Source organism: Eptesicus fuscus, chromosome 6 (genome assembly GCF_027574615.1).
Source record: "Eptesicus fuscus isolate TK198812 chromosome 6, DD_ASM_mEF_20220401, whole genome shotgun sequence".
In the NCBI taxonomy this organism is placed as follows: Eukaryota; Metazoa; Chordata; class Mammalia; order Chiroptera; family Vespertilionidae; genus Eptesicus; species Eptesicus fuscus.
The window spans coordinates 105,351,113-105,365,731 of record NC_072478.1 but is presented as its reverse complement, the minus strand read 5'-3'; the positions used below and the strand labels follow the sequence as shown (position 1 = coordinate 105,365,731).

Genomic DNA, 14,619 nt, shown 5'->3' with positions numbered 1-14,619 from the left:
TGGCCGGCCTCTCCGTGACGCAGAAGCAGGGCGCGCGCCATTGGCTGAGGCGCATTGCGTCACGGGCCGGCCTCGGGGTCGCGGCGGGGTCGCGTTGAGGTCCGTGCCGCAGGGTCCCGTGGAGCGAGTTCCCGCGCTCCCAAGAGCGGAGCGGCCCTGCAGACCGCCCGCCGCCGCCGGACGCGGCCCGCCTCCCCCAGGTCGCGACCCTTTCCCCCTCAGGTCCCGTCCTCCTTCCCGGCCCGCTCCCCTCAGGTCCCGGCCCGCCTCCCCTCAGGTCCCGTCCTCCTTCCCGGCCCGCTCCCCTCAGATCCCGGCCCGCTCCCCTCAGGTCCCGTCCTCCTTCCCGGCCCGCTCCCCTCAGGGCCCCTCCTCCTTCCCGGCCCGCCTCCCCTCAGGGCCCCTCCTCCTTCCCGGCCCGCTCCCCTCAGATCCCGGCCCGCCTCCTCTCAGGTCCCGTCCTCCTTCCCGGCCCGCTCCCCTCAGGTCCCGGCCCGCCTCCCCTCAGGTCCCGTCCTCCTTCCCGGCCCGCTCCCCTCAGGTCCCGGCCCTCCTCCTCTCAGGTCCCGTCCTCCTTCCCGGCCCGCTCCCCTCAGGGCCCCTCCTCCTTCCCGGCCCGCTCCCCTCAGGTCCCGGCCCGCTCCCCTCAGGTCCCGTCCTCCTTCCCGGCCCGCTCCCCTCAGGTCCCCTCCTCCTTCCCGGCCCGCCTCCCTTCAGGTCCCGTCCTCCCCGGCCCGTTCCCCTCAGGTCCCGTCCTCCTTCCCGGCCCGCCTCCCCTCAGGTCCCGGCCCGCCTCCCCTCAGGTCCCGTCCTCCTTCCCGGCCCGCTCCCCTCAGGTCCCGTCCTTCTTCCCGGCCCGCTCCCCTCAGGTCCCGTCCTCCTTCCCGGCCCGCTCCCCTCACATCCCGGCCCGCTCCCCTCAGGTCCCGGCCCGCCTCCCCTCAGGTCCCGTCCTCCTTCCCGGCCAGCCTCCTCTCAGGTCCCGGTCCGTGGGCTCCCTAACCCCCCACCCCGGACCAGACCGCTGGACCCGGCCCGCGAGCAGGCCGGGGAGGGAGCCTGGGTGCGGAGGCCGAGGGGGAGGAGAGCCCGGCGCGAGTCAGGTGCGTGGCGGTGTCCGGCGCTGACGGCCCCTGGAGGGCGCCCTGGACGCCGGGCCGGGAGAGGTGCTCCCGGCGTCGCGTGGCCGCAGGCGCGGTGCGCGCGGCGCTGTCCCGTCGCCTTCGCTAGAAAACGCCGGACTGTGTCCCAGGCCTCGCACCCCTTCCACTTCGCCGACCTGGAGGCCATCTCCTTGTGGGTTTAATTTGCGTTTCCCCGCTTACTGCCGAGGTCGCTCTTTGATAAGTTTGTTGGCCATTTGTATTTCCTCTTTTTTTCTAAAGTGTCTCTTCACGTTTTTCCCGCCCCCCCGCCCCAGTTTAGATGTTTCTGTCCCCTGGTTCCCCGCCCCCTGTTGGTATGGGTGTTGCACATCATCTCCTCCCGCCTCTTTACCCTCTTAATGCAATGGTGTCCTGATAAAGAGAAGGTCGTGATTTTAAAGTAGTTGAATTGTATCTTTAAGGTTGGTGCTTTTTACCTTTTTTTTTTTTTTGGTAGAAATCCTCCTCAAGTTCTTAAGAACGTTATATATTCTAGAAGGTTTGTTTTGCTTCACACTTAGACCTGTAATTAGAGCGGCCATAGTACCTAGGTTTACGTCTCTTCTCCTGGCACCTGAAGTGTCTGTACAGTTCCCTTACCCTTTTCTTCTAGGGCAGTGATGGCGAACCTATGACACGTGTGTCAGCACTGACACGCGTAGCCATTTCTGATGACACGCGGCCGCTGAGGTTTATTAAATACAATTATATATAACAATTATACATTTATGTTATTTAAACTATAAATATTGCGAAATAATGTTTTTTCCTCAAAGTGACACACTACCCGCGTTATGCTCAGTGTTTTGGCGAAGTTTGACACACCAAGCTCAAAAGGTTGCCCATCACTGTTCTAGGGGAAAAGTTAGCACTTGTTGGCTAGTTGTGATTCTGGCCTTTGTACTAGTAGACTGAGGGCTTCAGGTGTGGTGTGGAGAAACATATGGAGGAGCCGGGTCTGGGCCCAGCCAGCCGGGTGGCATCCATCCTCGGTGCCCTGTGCCCTGGGAGAGCTGTGGGGAGCCCATCGCAGCTGAGGCTGGGGCCTGCTTCATTGGTTCCTACCCAGGGCAGATCCCACTGGTGGCAGTCCACGGAGCTCTGCTTCTGTGCTGGGAAGACAGCTGTGGGCTTTCGGACAGAAAACATCCCTCTGAAGCAGGTTAATAATAAGCTTCATGTGTGTAAATGATGTAAAACACAATGAAAGACATGTTAGGTACAACTGGTTTGTTTGACAAGTTACATTTCTGGAGTCAAAATATATAGTACGTTCCTTCTACTGTTCGAGTTTGCTGCCAGTAGAAATGCCTCAAACTGTTGTCAGCCAGTGGCCGGTACGTGGTGTAGTGCAGAGTAATGCACAGAGCAGTGGAAGGCAGGTCCCGTGTGAGAGGGTTCTGGTCCACCAGATCCATACAGAGACCCATGTGCCTCCTGTACAGAAATGTCAGGGCTTAACTGACGGTCTGAGTGCAAGTATGACTTTGCTCCTGGGGCCTAGTTTATGTTCAACAAATTAACCTGGGCTCTCTTTTATCTACTCCTGACCCTTGTACTTTGCTGTTGACATCAGTTTATCCTCCTTCACCCCTAATAACCACCTTTATACACACATCGCACATAAACCCCAATGGGTTTCAGTCTCCCCTTCCCTCTAACTCTCTCTCTCCCCCATTGAACCTTTTCCGCTCCAGGTGAAAAGGTCTCTTGGCCAATGTGAACTCCCAACAGTGCTAGCGTAGAACCCAGCACATAGCAAGCACTCCGTAAACATCTGTGGAATGAACACTTGCCGTGGCCATGTTTGCATGACTTTGTATAACCAGCGGGAGGACAGACAGCTGAGTTTCTTAGTGACTATCATTGACTTCCAGGCTTAGCCCCTTGTTTGTGATTTAGGTGTTAGGGATTTTTTTCTCTTAGAAACAAAAACACCACTTCTCTTCAAGGTATTGTCGCCTGTATTTAGATATGTGAATTAGGACGTGCACATGAACTTCTAGTTGCACTTTTCTACAGTTTCTGCACGTTTTCCTTTGCCAAAGATAGAGGGGAGGGAGGGAAAGATCACATTTTTAGCTGCTTCATCTACCTACCACCTTAGGCATCACAAGGAAAAACAAGTGTTGAAATTAATTAGCAGAGCGTAAGGAAGGAGCTACGGACACAGTGTGACCCTGGGAGCTGGGCATGCCTGGCTGAGTGGTGAGAGGGGGTAGCCAAGGGCAAGGAGCAAGGAGCACCAGACTCAGCACTGGAGGTTGGCTCATTGGCTTTGCAAAGGGAAGGATGACTGTAAGCAGAACCAAAGTAAAGATACCATGAATCACTTGTGATGAAGAGTTTACTCCCAGCAAATGATAGTTTCTACAGAAAAAGTTAAAAATGGACAGTGGTTACCAAAGATTACACCATCAGAAAGAGCTGAGGAACGACCTAACTGCCCCTGTTTAACTCGTGGCGGTGGGGGAGGAGGTGGAGACAGGGAGACACGTGTGCAGGCCAGCTCTGCGAATCTCTGCCCTTTTTGCTCAGGCTCTTCCAAATGTTTTTCAGTGCGTGACTTAGCTGTTATTTGGGGAATTGAGGGAGACTTGCTCATTCTGCTAATAAAGACTGAGTACCTATTAGGTGTTAAGCAATTATTAAAGCCCTGGAAATTCCAATATGAGTAAGAAAGTGACTCCTTCAGCGAGCTCAGTGTGGTCAGGAAGACAACTGAGAAAACAATGACAGTGCAGCATGTGCGGGGGTTAGAGTGGAGAACCTAGAGTATGAGAGGGCAGGGGCCTGGGCTCTTCCCCTGGGTTCGGGAAGAGTTCCCTTTGATGTAAGGCTGATTGAGAATGGACAGTGGAAGAAGGAAGGTCGCTAGGACGTGTGGGACAGTGGGGCTGTGTAGGGGAAGCCTAGTCTGATGGAGTAGAGGAGGGCCTGCAGCAGTGAGTTCTGCCAAGGTGGAGGCCTGAAGGTTCATGGGAGCTGCGGCAGAAACGAGGCTACACGGGAGGCAGAGCCCGGTGAGGAAAAGCCAGAGCTCTTTCCTGTGGCCGACCCTGGACTCCAGCCCGCCCAGCCTGGCATCAGTCTAGCCATCCCTCTCTGTCCAAACACTGGAGATGTATACAGTAATGTCCGTCATCCTGAAAGCAGCCTTCTATTCATCATTTGGAGTGGTGCTGAAGCCAGTGTTTCTGGAACTCTGACTAAGCAGTGACATACATGGCCAAGTGTCCCAATCCCAGAGAAGCAGAGGTCATAATAATATTAGTAATATGTGAGTGCCCACTGGGTGCCAGGCACCATTGCCAGTGCTGGACATGCACCTTCTCACTTCACCCTCCCTTTGACCCAAAGAGGCAGGTGTGGTGTTAGTCCCATTTTACAGGTGAGGACACAAGCTCAGAGGTTGAGTGACATAGTAAGTGATGGAGCTGGGATTTGAACCCCCTGTACCTGGCCTGGGAGAGAAGTGGCAGGGTTAGGATGGAGAAGAAACAAGAAATGAAAGTTAGAAAAAGCAGAAATTGGACGAAACCGGTTTGGCTCAGTGGATAGAGCGTCGGCCTGCGGACTCAAAGGTCACGGGTTCGATTCCGGTCAAAGGGCATGTACCTTGGTTGCGGGCACATCCCTGGTGGGGGGTGTGCAAGAGGCAGCTGATCGATGTTTCTCTCTCAATGTTTCTGACTCTCTCTCCCTCTCTCTTCCTCTCTGTAAAAACTCAATAAAAAAAAAAAATAAATATATTTTAAAAAAGCAGAAACTGGCCCTAGCCAGTTTTGCTCAGTGGATAGAGCATTGGCCCACAGACTGAAGGGTCACAGATTGAAGGGTCCCAGGTTCAATTCTGGTCAAGGGCATGTACCTCGGTTGCAGGCTTGATCCCTGGCCCTGGTCAGGGCACATGTGGGAGGCAACCAATCAATGTGTCTCACCTGTCGATTTTTTTTTCTCTCTGTCTCTCTCCTTTCCTTCCACTCTCTCTAAAAAAATCAATGGAAAAATATCCTTGGATGAGGATTAGCAACAACAAAAAGGCCGAAATGGGAATGAGGATTATCAGTTGACAATAATTGCAGAAAGTCAGCTCTGCAAAGTCTGAAAGGACTAGGGGTGGGGAGTGAAGTAGTAGGGGGTGGGGGCAGGGATCCCCAGGTCTGCTGTGCCAGACCCTGAATTCAGGAAAATTGGTATTGAACTCTGTCACAGCACAGGAGCACTGCAGGGACCTTGGAGAGCTCCTAATTCAATGCCTCTAATGTGGAAATTGAGGCCAGAGAGGAAAAATGTCTATGCAGTGTCACAGCCAGAACAGAATCCAGGTCTTCCTACTTGCAGACTAATGTTTCTGCAGTTTGGCAGCCACTCATCCTCCTGCTAATACCCTAATTTTCCTCTAAGGAACCACCTTTTTGCCTCGCTGAGCCCTCATGCCATGGGTCTTGGCCTGCTCTGGCTGCTCAAACAAGAACACCTTAGGCTGGGTGGCTTACCCAACAAGTATTTCTCACAGTTCTGGAGACTGGGAAGCCCAAGATGAAGGCTCCAGTAGCTCTGCTGTCTGGTGACAGCCTACTTCCTGACTTGCTATATCCTCACAGGGGAGGGGGCTGCAGCTGTCACGTACCTCTTCTTATAAGGGCAGTACTCTCATCACGAGGGTTCCACCCTCATGATTTAATTACCTCCCAAAGGCCCCGTCTCCAAATAGCATCCCATTGGGGATTAGGGTTTCAACTTACGAATTTGAGAGTGGGGGATGTAAATCTATAACTCATAACAACCCACATCTTCAGACTAAGCCAGTCCATGAATGCCATTCCCTCACAAGTTAGGTTCCAGGTTAGACATAGGACTGCACAAAGCCATCAGGATGAATCAGAGGCTTCTGCCTTTTCCCCTACTAGAGCTGGCCCACGTGAGGCCTCCCCAGTCATCACAATCAGGGAAAAAGTCCGTCTGCATCCTTGGAAAGGAGCAAGATCCGGGGGGGTGGAGGAGGGAACCTAGGTCCAGTGACAGTTTCAGCCTCTATGAGCACTGTGCCTGGCCTTCCATCAGTCACGTCTCCTTTTTTGTTTTCTTCTCCATCCTAACTATAGGAATAACATCACCTACCTACCTCTCTGGGATGTCTGAGGGATGAAGTGAGAAGGTGTGTGCACAGCCCTTACATCAGTGCCTGGCACCCAGCAAGCACTCACATATTACTGGTATTCATATCAGCGTCTTTGAACTAAGTTTCTTTCACACAAAGGAATCTGAACAAAACAGTGATCTGTTATTGCGACCACACCACACTATTCACAAAATGCACATTGAGGTAACTGAAAGGGAGGTTATCCTGGATGAACTTGGTTTAATTAGGTAACAGCCCTTTTAAAGAGGGATGCAGCTCTTTTTGAGGCTAGAAACTCTCTCCTGCTGGCTTTGCAGAAGCAAACAGCTGCGTTGTGAGCAGCCTCTGGGGAGGGTCACAGGGCAGGGGACCACAGACCTTTAGGTTCTGAGGGCAGCCAACAGCTCACAAGAAGCTGGGGCCCTCAATCCTTAGCTGTAAGGAAGTGAATCCTGCCAACAACTTGAATGGGGCTGACAGCAGATTCCTCCCCACTTCTACTTTCAGGTGAGAACGAAGCCTGGCCGACTCCTTCTTTGTGAGACCCTGAGGGGAGGACTAGCTAAGTAAGCTGTGCCGACTCCTGACCCATGGAAACCGTGAGATAATAAATGTGCATTGTTTTAAGTTGCTAAATCTGTTGGTAATTTGTGGTGTAGCTTAGAAAACTAATACAGTAGGAGACTGCTAATATTTGGGTATGTTGTTTCCCAGACTATAAAGTGATGCTGCGTACGTGTTTCTGTCTGTGTAAGTAGAAACAGGTGAATGCATGAGACCAATAAACAAAGTCAGTGGTGGCCCCAGAATGAGCAGGAACTGTCAGCACTGGTGGTTACTCCTGAGAATGAGGTGCCTAACCCAGTGCTCACACACAAAAGCTAGATAATGAGCAGGTCAGCAGTGAGTTACCAGATAATACACTACCCAGATGTCCTCAAGAGAAGACATACCACGAAGATGCAATCCTTCATTTCCTGGTGACATATTTATAAATGGTCTTACTCATTTTAATACAGTACTAAGAATGCAAACATACATTTTTAATAATGCTAATCAAATCACTATTGCAGTGACAAGACTAGGCTAGCCAATCATAAAATCCCAAAGGTGGGTTATGTAATACTACCAAGCAAGACTTTTTTTTTTACATAGAGGAAGGGAGAGGGATAGAGAGTTAGAAACATCGATGAGAGAGAAACATCGATCAGCTACCTCCTGCACACCCCCTACTGGGGATATGCCCACAACCAAGGTACATGCCCTTGACCAGAATCGAACCCGTGACCCTTCAGTCCACAGGCCGACACTCTATCCACTGAGCCAAACCAGTTAGGGCCAAACAAGACTTTTAAAATGCATTGTTGTAGGGAGACACAAGGATGCAGAGAACTAAAACCTATGAGAAGGGTTTCAGCTTAATGCAACTTTAATCTGATGTCATTGGGAAGAGCAATCTAGAGCCAGCCCTACCCAAGAATCTATAGCCAAAATGCCTTAACTCACTTGTTAGGGATGGTATTCTTTTTCATTGGGGCCTTCAACCCTGAAAAAATATCAAAGTATACATAGCAGTAACCCAAAAAATGTATTTTTAAAAAAGTAAAGGAAATAACATGTTGGTTAAATCCATGATGTTGATATTTAGAGTAAGAAGTTGGTTTTGTTACTGTTACATTAGTATATGCTTGTTTTGCTACCTAAGATGTTTGCAGTATTCAAAAGAACTAGACATGCCCCTAGCCTGTTTGGCTCAGTGGATAGAGCACCGGCCCACGGACTGAAGAGTCCCAGGTTCGATTCCGGTCAAGGGCACGTACCTCAGTTGCATGCTCCTCCCCAGCCCAGGCCCTGGTCGGGGCACAAGCTGGAGACAACCAATTGATGTCTCTCTCACATCAATATTTCTGTTTCTCTGTCTCTTCCACTCTCTCTAAAAATCAATGGAAAAATATCCTCAGGTGAGGATTAAAAAATAAAAATAAATAAATAAGAGAATATGCTAAATGAGCGACATGGGAAGCCGAGGAGGAAGGAAAGACTGGCCTGTGTGGAGGGTGCTTCTCGCAGGGGCACGAGATCTTGGCTGGAAGACAAACGCGTAGTGGAGAGCCATTGAAGGTTTACAGCAGGGAGTGCTGGTAAGCATGACTGAGCACATGGCTCTTAAAGATGAATCTTCTGATAGTTGGTGTGAAGGGGTTGCAGAGAGACTGGACATGATGGAGACCAGGTCCTGCCGTCACGAGATGGAAAAGAAAGCTGTGTAGCCTTTGAAAGAAAGAACACACATCTATACCTCCATAAGACTGTTTTAAAAAGAAGGAACAAGATTACAGGTCCCAGGTCCCAAATGCAGAAATAGAGGAAGGAGATACGTTTTCACTGAAACTAACGAGGATGAAAGGTGGTATGGATTTGGCTTGTAATCGTGAACTTGAGGTAACAGTTCAGATTTGGAAATGGATTCCTCAGACAATGTGGCATGGAGTGTGCAGTTAAGAATTACTCTGCAGGTCCTGGCTGGGTAGCTCATTTATTTGGAGTGTTGTCCTGATGCGCCAAGGTTTCGGGTTTGATCCCACGTTTGTTCGTTTTCTCTCTCTCTCTCTGTCTCTGTCTCTGTCTCTCTCTCTCTCTCTCACTGCATTTCACATCTGTTCCACTTTTTAGCCTGCAGCAGCCAGCCTGAAGTCCTACTAGTCAGTGAACATAGGGAATGGCCTGGGCAGAGTGGACCTTGCTGGGCTCCTCCCGAAAGCCCTTGCTTTTCTGGACCTGGATACCTGTAGGCACAGCACCTGGTACCCCCTTTCTCCTGGCAGAGGTACAGAACTGCATTTCCCTTTCTGTTAGGTCTACTTTGGAACTGCAGGAGGAACTTGTCCTAGGAAATAAGGAAAATGACCCACAAAAGCGGACGAATGAATGATGGTCTCGTTTGAGGAGGGCTTGGTTCCTGGAATCAAGGGGCCATTCTTGCCTAGTCATGGACATAGGAAAAAAAACCTTACTATGGATGGGACTTAGTCTTTGGTGCCTGTCATATTTTATTCTCACCTCACTGGCCCTACAGTCTTCTCATGGTTATGGTTTTTATCAGGAATTGCCTTGGCAGTGGAATTAAACAGGCAATTTCCTGAACCTCTCCAGCTCCCAGAGTGAAATGTGGTAAGTGGCACTGTGAGCCTCTTCCTAGTGGCAGGACTCCAGGCTCAGAACCTGAGAATCTTGGTGGTAGGGCAGGATTGTGAGGCTGCATTCTGAACTGGCCCTGCCCAGTTCCTCCCCGGTCACCCCACCTGAGATGGCTCTTCCCCCGTGGCTTTCTCCTCCACCGCTCATTCATGTTGTTGGCCGCAGCCTGTCTTCTGCTGGAGCATAAGGGGTCTCTTCCCAGCCCAGTCCTCAGGCTCCCTCTCACCGCCCAGGGGCAGCTCACTGAAGTTAGCCATGACCACAGTGCAAGCAGCAGGTAGGAGCCAACACACGGCCAAAGAGGGAGGGCAGGGTGGGCCTGGCCAGAGGAGAGGATGGAGGGACCTGAGAGGAAGAGAAGGGACGGGGAGGAGAAGAGAGGGGTCCTTGTGGCAGAGGTGGCTTCTCTTCTTCCTGAGGACCCTGCCCACTGCAGTCCTCCCCGCCCCAGGCTTCATGAAGCACCACCTCTCTGCCTTGGTTCCCTGCTTCCCTCTGCACCTGCAGGAGAGCTGAGTTCTGGGTGTTGATGCAAAATAGAATAATGGCCGAGAGAAGGAGACCAAGACCCCACGGGCCTGCAAGGGCCCTGTAAGAATCACCATTGCTAGAAAATGTTGACTTACAGAGAGGCTTTCTAGGTTTCATTGCACAAGTACGTGTGGTGTATGGGGCAGAATTATAGTGAGGAATACCTCTTAGAGCAGGGCTGGGGAACGTCCGGCCTGCGGATCGTAGAGGCCCATGAAGTCATTTGGTCTGGCCTGCAAAGGCATTAGCGTGGTTCACACGAGTCCCTTACCCTAGGAAGTGACCTCTCCGTCTCAATGTGGCAGTGGTCATTTGCTTGCCCCAACCAAAGAAGATGCCCGGTTGTCACCAAATTCAGTACCCCGTGAATGGTAACAAGTTCAAGTTTACCTTGGTTTCTCTCTGTCATCATAAACACTGGTGACAGGTTTCATAGGGAAATACCTTCTGTAAATCTGAGTAACTCCCCTTGACAGAGGGTAGAAAAGTTCAGTTACATCGTTTCCCCTGAGTGATACTCTAATCTCAGGAAGCCACTGAGGGAAATCCCAAAGAGTATCAGTCATCTCCATGGGCATCTTCCCTATGAGCTGGGCACTCGAGATTTTTCAAAACCAGGAATGGCCTTATGGAATGATTCAGACCTATTGCTAGCCTGAGTAGGGGATGTACTTCAGGGTCTATGGGCCAGAGCTCAATTCTGGAGGTGGGAGACCTAGGTTGGAATCCTCACTTACTAGCTTCTTCCTTGAAGTCCCATTTAGAAATGGGATTCTATCATTCCTGGAAGGCAATGAAGTAAAAATGCCTCCACAGAGGAGACATTGTTACAATTTTGAAAGGGTATGGAAATCCTGGTGTAAGAAAGCAGGCTCATAGAGGTGAAGCTCAAGTCACACAGGGAGTTTGTAGAACAACCCAGATGGGAACCAGGTCGTTCTAACCACAACCCACTTCCTCCTCATGCCTCCCTCAACATCCAAATTTGGCTGAAGTCTTCTTGCATTCCCCCTGCCTCCAATCTCAGAAGAGCCCCGTACTGTTACTCTGAATATGACAGATAAAAGGTGTAACCTAAATTTGTGTGTGGTTGCCACAAATGTGTGATGACCATGTTTGAGCCTCTTACTAGTCTGCACGTTAGTACGTCTGTGAATACAGCAAAGCTTTTCAGTACAGCTGCTTGGAAACTTATTCAGCTAGAAACTTGCCCGTTCTGAATTTACTCTGTTCTTGTAAGAACTGCTAGAAAATGTTGACTTACAGAGATGCTTTCTAGGTTTCATTGCACAAGTAAGTGTGGTCTATGGGGCAGAATTATAGTGAGGAATACCTCTTAGACGAGGGGTGAGGAACGTCCGGCCCGTGGATCGTAGAGGCCCGTGAAATCATTTGGTCTGGTCCTGCAAAGGCATTAGGAGTGAGTTAATTAAATGTTTGACCAAATATAGCAGCCTAATTTTAAATTGATAATTTTGTATGACCTGAGAATGATGTTATAAATATCCAAATGGCCCTTGGCAGAAAAAAGGTTCCCCACCCACGTCCTAGAGAATGGAGGGTGTAGTATGGATTTTAATACCGTAATATGTATATTACTTGTGATAAGATTTTACCACGTGACTTGGCATGAAGTTGTATGTCATGTAAAAATGTTTGCACTTAATTTAGAAAATACTTAGAAATACTTGCCTGGTAGAATTGTAGTAAGGCTTACCATAAAACTTAAAACTCAGTGTTTATCTAAGATAAACATTTAGCAAACATTCAGCAAATATTTGGCCAGGACCTTCTGTGAGCTGGGCACTTGTAATTGGTTACAGCCTTGGATTTTGAAATGAATTTGCTTCCTTTTTTTTTTTTGTTCGTTTCTTGCCACAATCCCAACCATGTGAGGTCCTAGCTTAAGTGTGCAAGAGGCTCATGTGATGGGTTATCAGCAGTTCCCGAAGTTTGCCGGGAAGGTCGCACTTACTGCTTGGTTTCCTCTGGCTCCACTGCCCCACCAGTTCCCCTGCTGAGTGCTCCCAGCAAAAACATGCACACACAGCAGTTAAGATCATACGTACTCACTTTTATGGAAATGGCAATACTAACATTTGTTTTAATGTAGGCACGGTATAAATGTAGATTCAGAGCAGAATTTCAGCTAACTGAAAAGTATGCACAGAGGAAGGTATGTTCCAAATCTTCTTCAACAGGAACGGATTTCTGTTAAAATCGGCAAACAGTGACTGGCTTTTCTTGTGCACTTTGGATGGAGGCAGTGCGCTGTGGTCCTTAGGGTCCCGTGTACTGGTTCTGGGATCTGAAGAGCCATCTTTCCTGGCTCGGAGTCCTCAAAAAGGTTAGGAAGCCTCTCTGTGCCTCGGGTTCCTCATCAAGCCATTGGGGGCTGTTGATGCCTACCTACTTCATGGGATGGCCGGATGGTAAACTGAGATAGAAAGTATGTTGCAGGGAAGGTTGCTCCTGGTCTCTGCAGTGTCACTGACCTCAGTCAGCTCTTCCACTGCAGATCATGGCTCTTTAGCCTGGTCAAGCACCCATCCTCCACGGTGACTTCACACCTTTCTCCTCTCCCCTCCAACCCCAGCACTCCCTCTCTGTCTTAGGTTTCAGCTGCCAACTGCTTCCTGTTTCATATAGAAAATGAGCCATCAGATGAGAGCAGCCCCTCCTCCCAGCTGCCCACCTGCGCCAGCGCCCACGTGCTGCACCTCCTCCCCAGTCCTGTGGTGACTGCCTCCGGGACCAGCTCCATCCCCTTATGCCACCTCCTTCCCTCTTCCAGATCAGATTGTTCCACTGGCTTATCAACACACTATTACTTTCCCTCCCATTAAAACAAACTAGCAAACACACAAAAGCTGGTCCTCCTGGCCTCCTCACGGCTCTGCCCACCTCGACTTACCCACTCTGACACCCATGTAAAATCACAGGCCACTGCATCTCCTTGTCCACCTCACTTTGTTTGCCCATGACTCTGCTCATTTTACACCCCCCCCCCCCACCACTACAGCGCCTACCACTTTCCAACACCCCTACCCCATTGGAGTGTGGACTCCACAAGGTAGACTATCACCTGTTTTATTGCGTCCTGGGCAAAGTATGTGCTCCAAAATCTTTGTCAAGTGGGTAGACAGCTGCTAGCCACTGAGATAGTCTCAGACCTTTTATCATAGGATAATGCTTCACAGACCCCTTCCTGCATGTGCCCTCTGGTTAGGGATCACCTTGGGATTTGCATGCACCAAGTAAGCAGGGGCCAGTGTGAGCTGCCTCCTCCCCACTCCCTGTGCAGCCGCTTCTTCTGATCCACATCCAGACTCTAGCACCACTGTCACCTGAGCTGGAAACCTGACCACCCTGTCTTCCACATCCACCCAGGAGGTCATCAAGTCTTAATAGGCTCTTAATCTCTTTCACACCTTTCTTCTCTCTGTCTCCACAGCTGCCCCTTCCTCCTTGACCCCCCTGCGCCTTTACGCTTTACACTGCTGCCAAAGTCATAGTTCCAATATGCAGATCTGATGCTCCTTCTCCGTTTAAACTCTGCCTTTCCGCTATAAGCTCTTACAGGGTGCCATCCCACCTCCAATATCTGGGCCCGCCCCCCCTCCCCCCAGCCCCACCCTTGCCTCCTGGAGATCCTCCCTGGACTCCAGCCACACCAAGTGACTCAGTCTTGGCAGGTCGTGGGCTGTGGCTTGCTCTTTGGGACTGGAGTTCACTCTGACCGAATGCTTGTCTCCTGGTCCTGCAGGCCAAATCACCGCTGGCCTGCTGGTGGGGCTTCCTCCTGGCTCTCAGGCGCCCAGGGCTCCCCGGCACCGGTAACCCTCTCACCGCACTGCTGTTGTGAATTTATTGTCTGGCTCCCTACCAGGCTGTTCCTCTTTTGTGTTCCCGGTCAGTCCACCTTGCAGGTGGAACCTGGGATAGCGTGCCACACTCAGCTTGTTGGATGAATGAAGGAGAGGGACCTGCTTGGAGTCAGTGGGCAGCCTTCGTCAAAATGATGTTGGGAAATCCCCAAGCCACACCATGTCCTTCACTAATGCGGCGGCCCCAGGATTTCCAAGTTGGGGCACTTCTGGGAGGAAGTCAGTTTTTGGAAGAGAAGGGAGCCAGAGGCTACATGTTTTGTGGAGTTTGATTAGCAAACATAGGCCTGTGAAGAAGGGAAAATTAACCATGAAATTGAAGGGACAGCTGCCAACTTACATTTAGTCCAACAGGGAAGGACATCACTGAGCTAGCTGATCTGCTCATTAGCAGTTTGCAAGGCAGGGATGGACAGGGACCCCATTGGGGGTCCACAGCTGTCCAGGTGTTAGGAGGTCTGACTTGAGCCGCTTCTTCTCACTGGTGGATGAGGCATGGCCTGGGGTTGCACCCCTGTTTTTGCCAGCAGGGGCTTTCCCTTTCAGCTGCTCTGGTCCTATGGTTCATTTCTCAGCTGCTCTGAGGAGCCCAGGGCCATGCCACTCCAGGACAGGACCTTGCCTGACCCACTCAGCCGGTCTCCGTTCTTGACCTGGCTCTCCCCCTAATGCTAGCCCAGGCCCTTACCTGGCCGGCCCCTCATTCCTCCCCACAGGATAGGCAGGATGATGG

General features: G+C 50.8%; 1 long non-coding RNA gene across 2 annotated transcripts; it reads left to right on the top strand.

Moving 5' to 3' along the window:
• Window positions 1–141: 141 nt before the first annotated feature.
• LOC129149525 (uncharacterized) lies at window positions 142–6,881 on the top strand. 2 transcript variants are annotated; one of them, XR_008556455.1, is made up of 3 exons: window positions 142–200; window positions 6,254–6,306; window positions 6,778–6,881. It is a non-coding gene; the product is annotated as an uncharacterized LOC129149525 (long non-coding RNA). The 2 variants fall into 2 exon arrangements; XR_008556454.1 differs by lacking the exon at window positions 142–200 and adding an exon at window positions 923–1,103.
• Window positions 6,882–14,619: the final 7,738 nt, after the last annotated feature.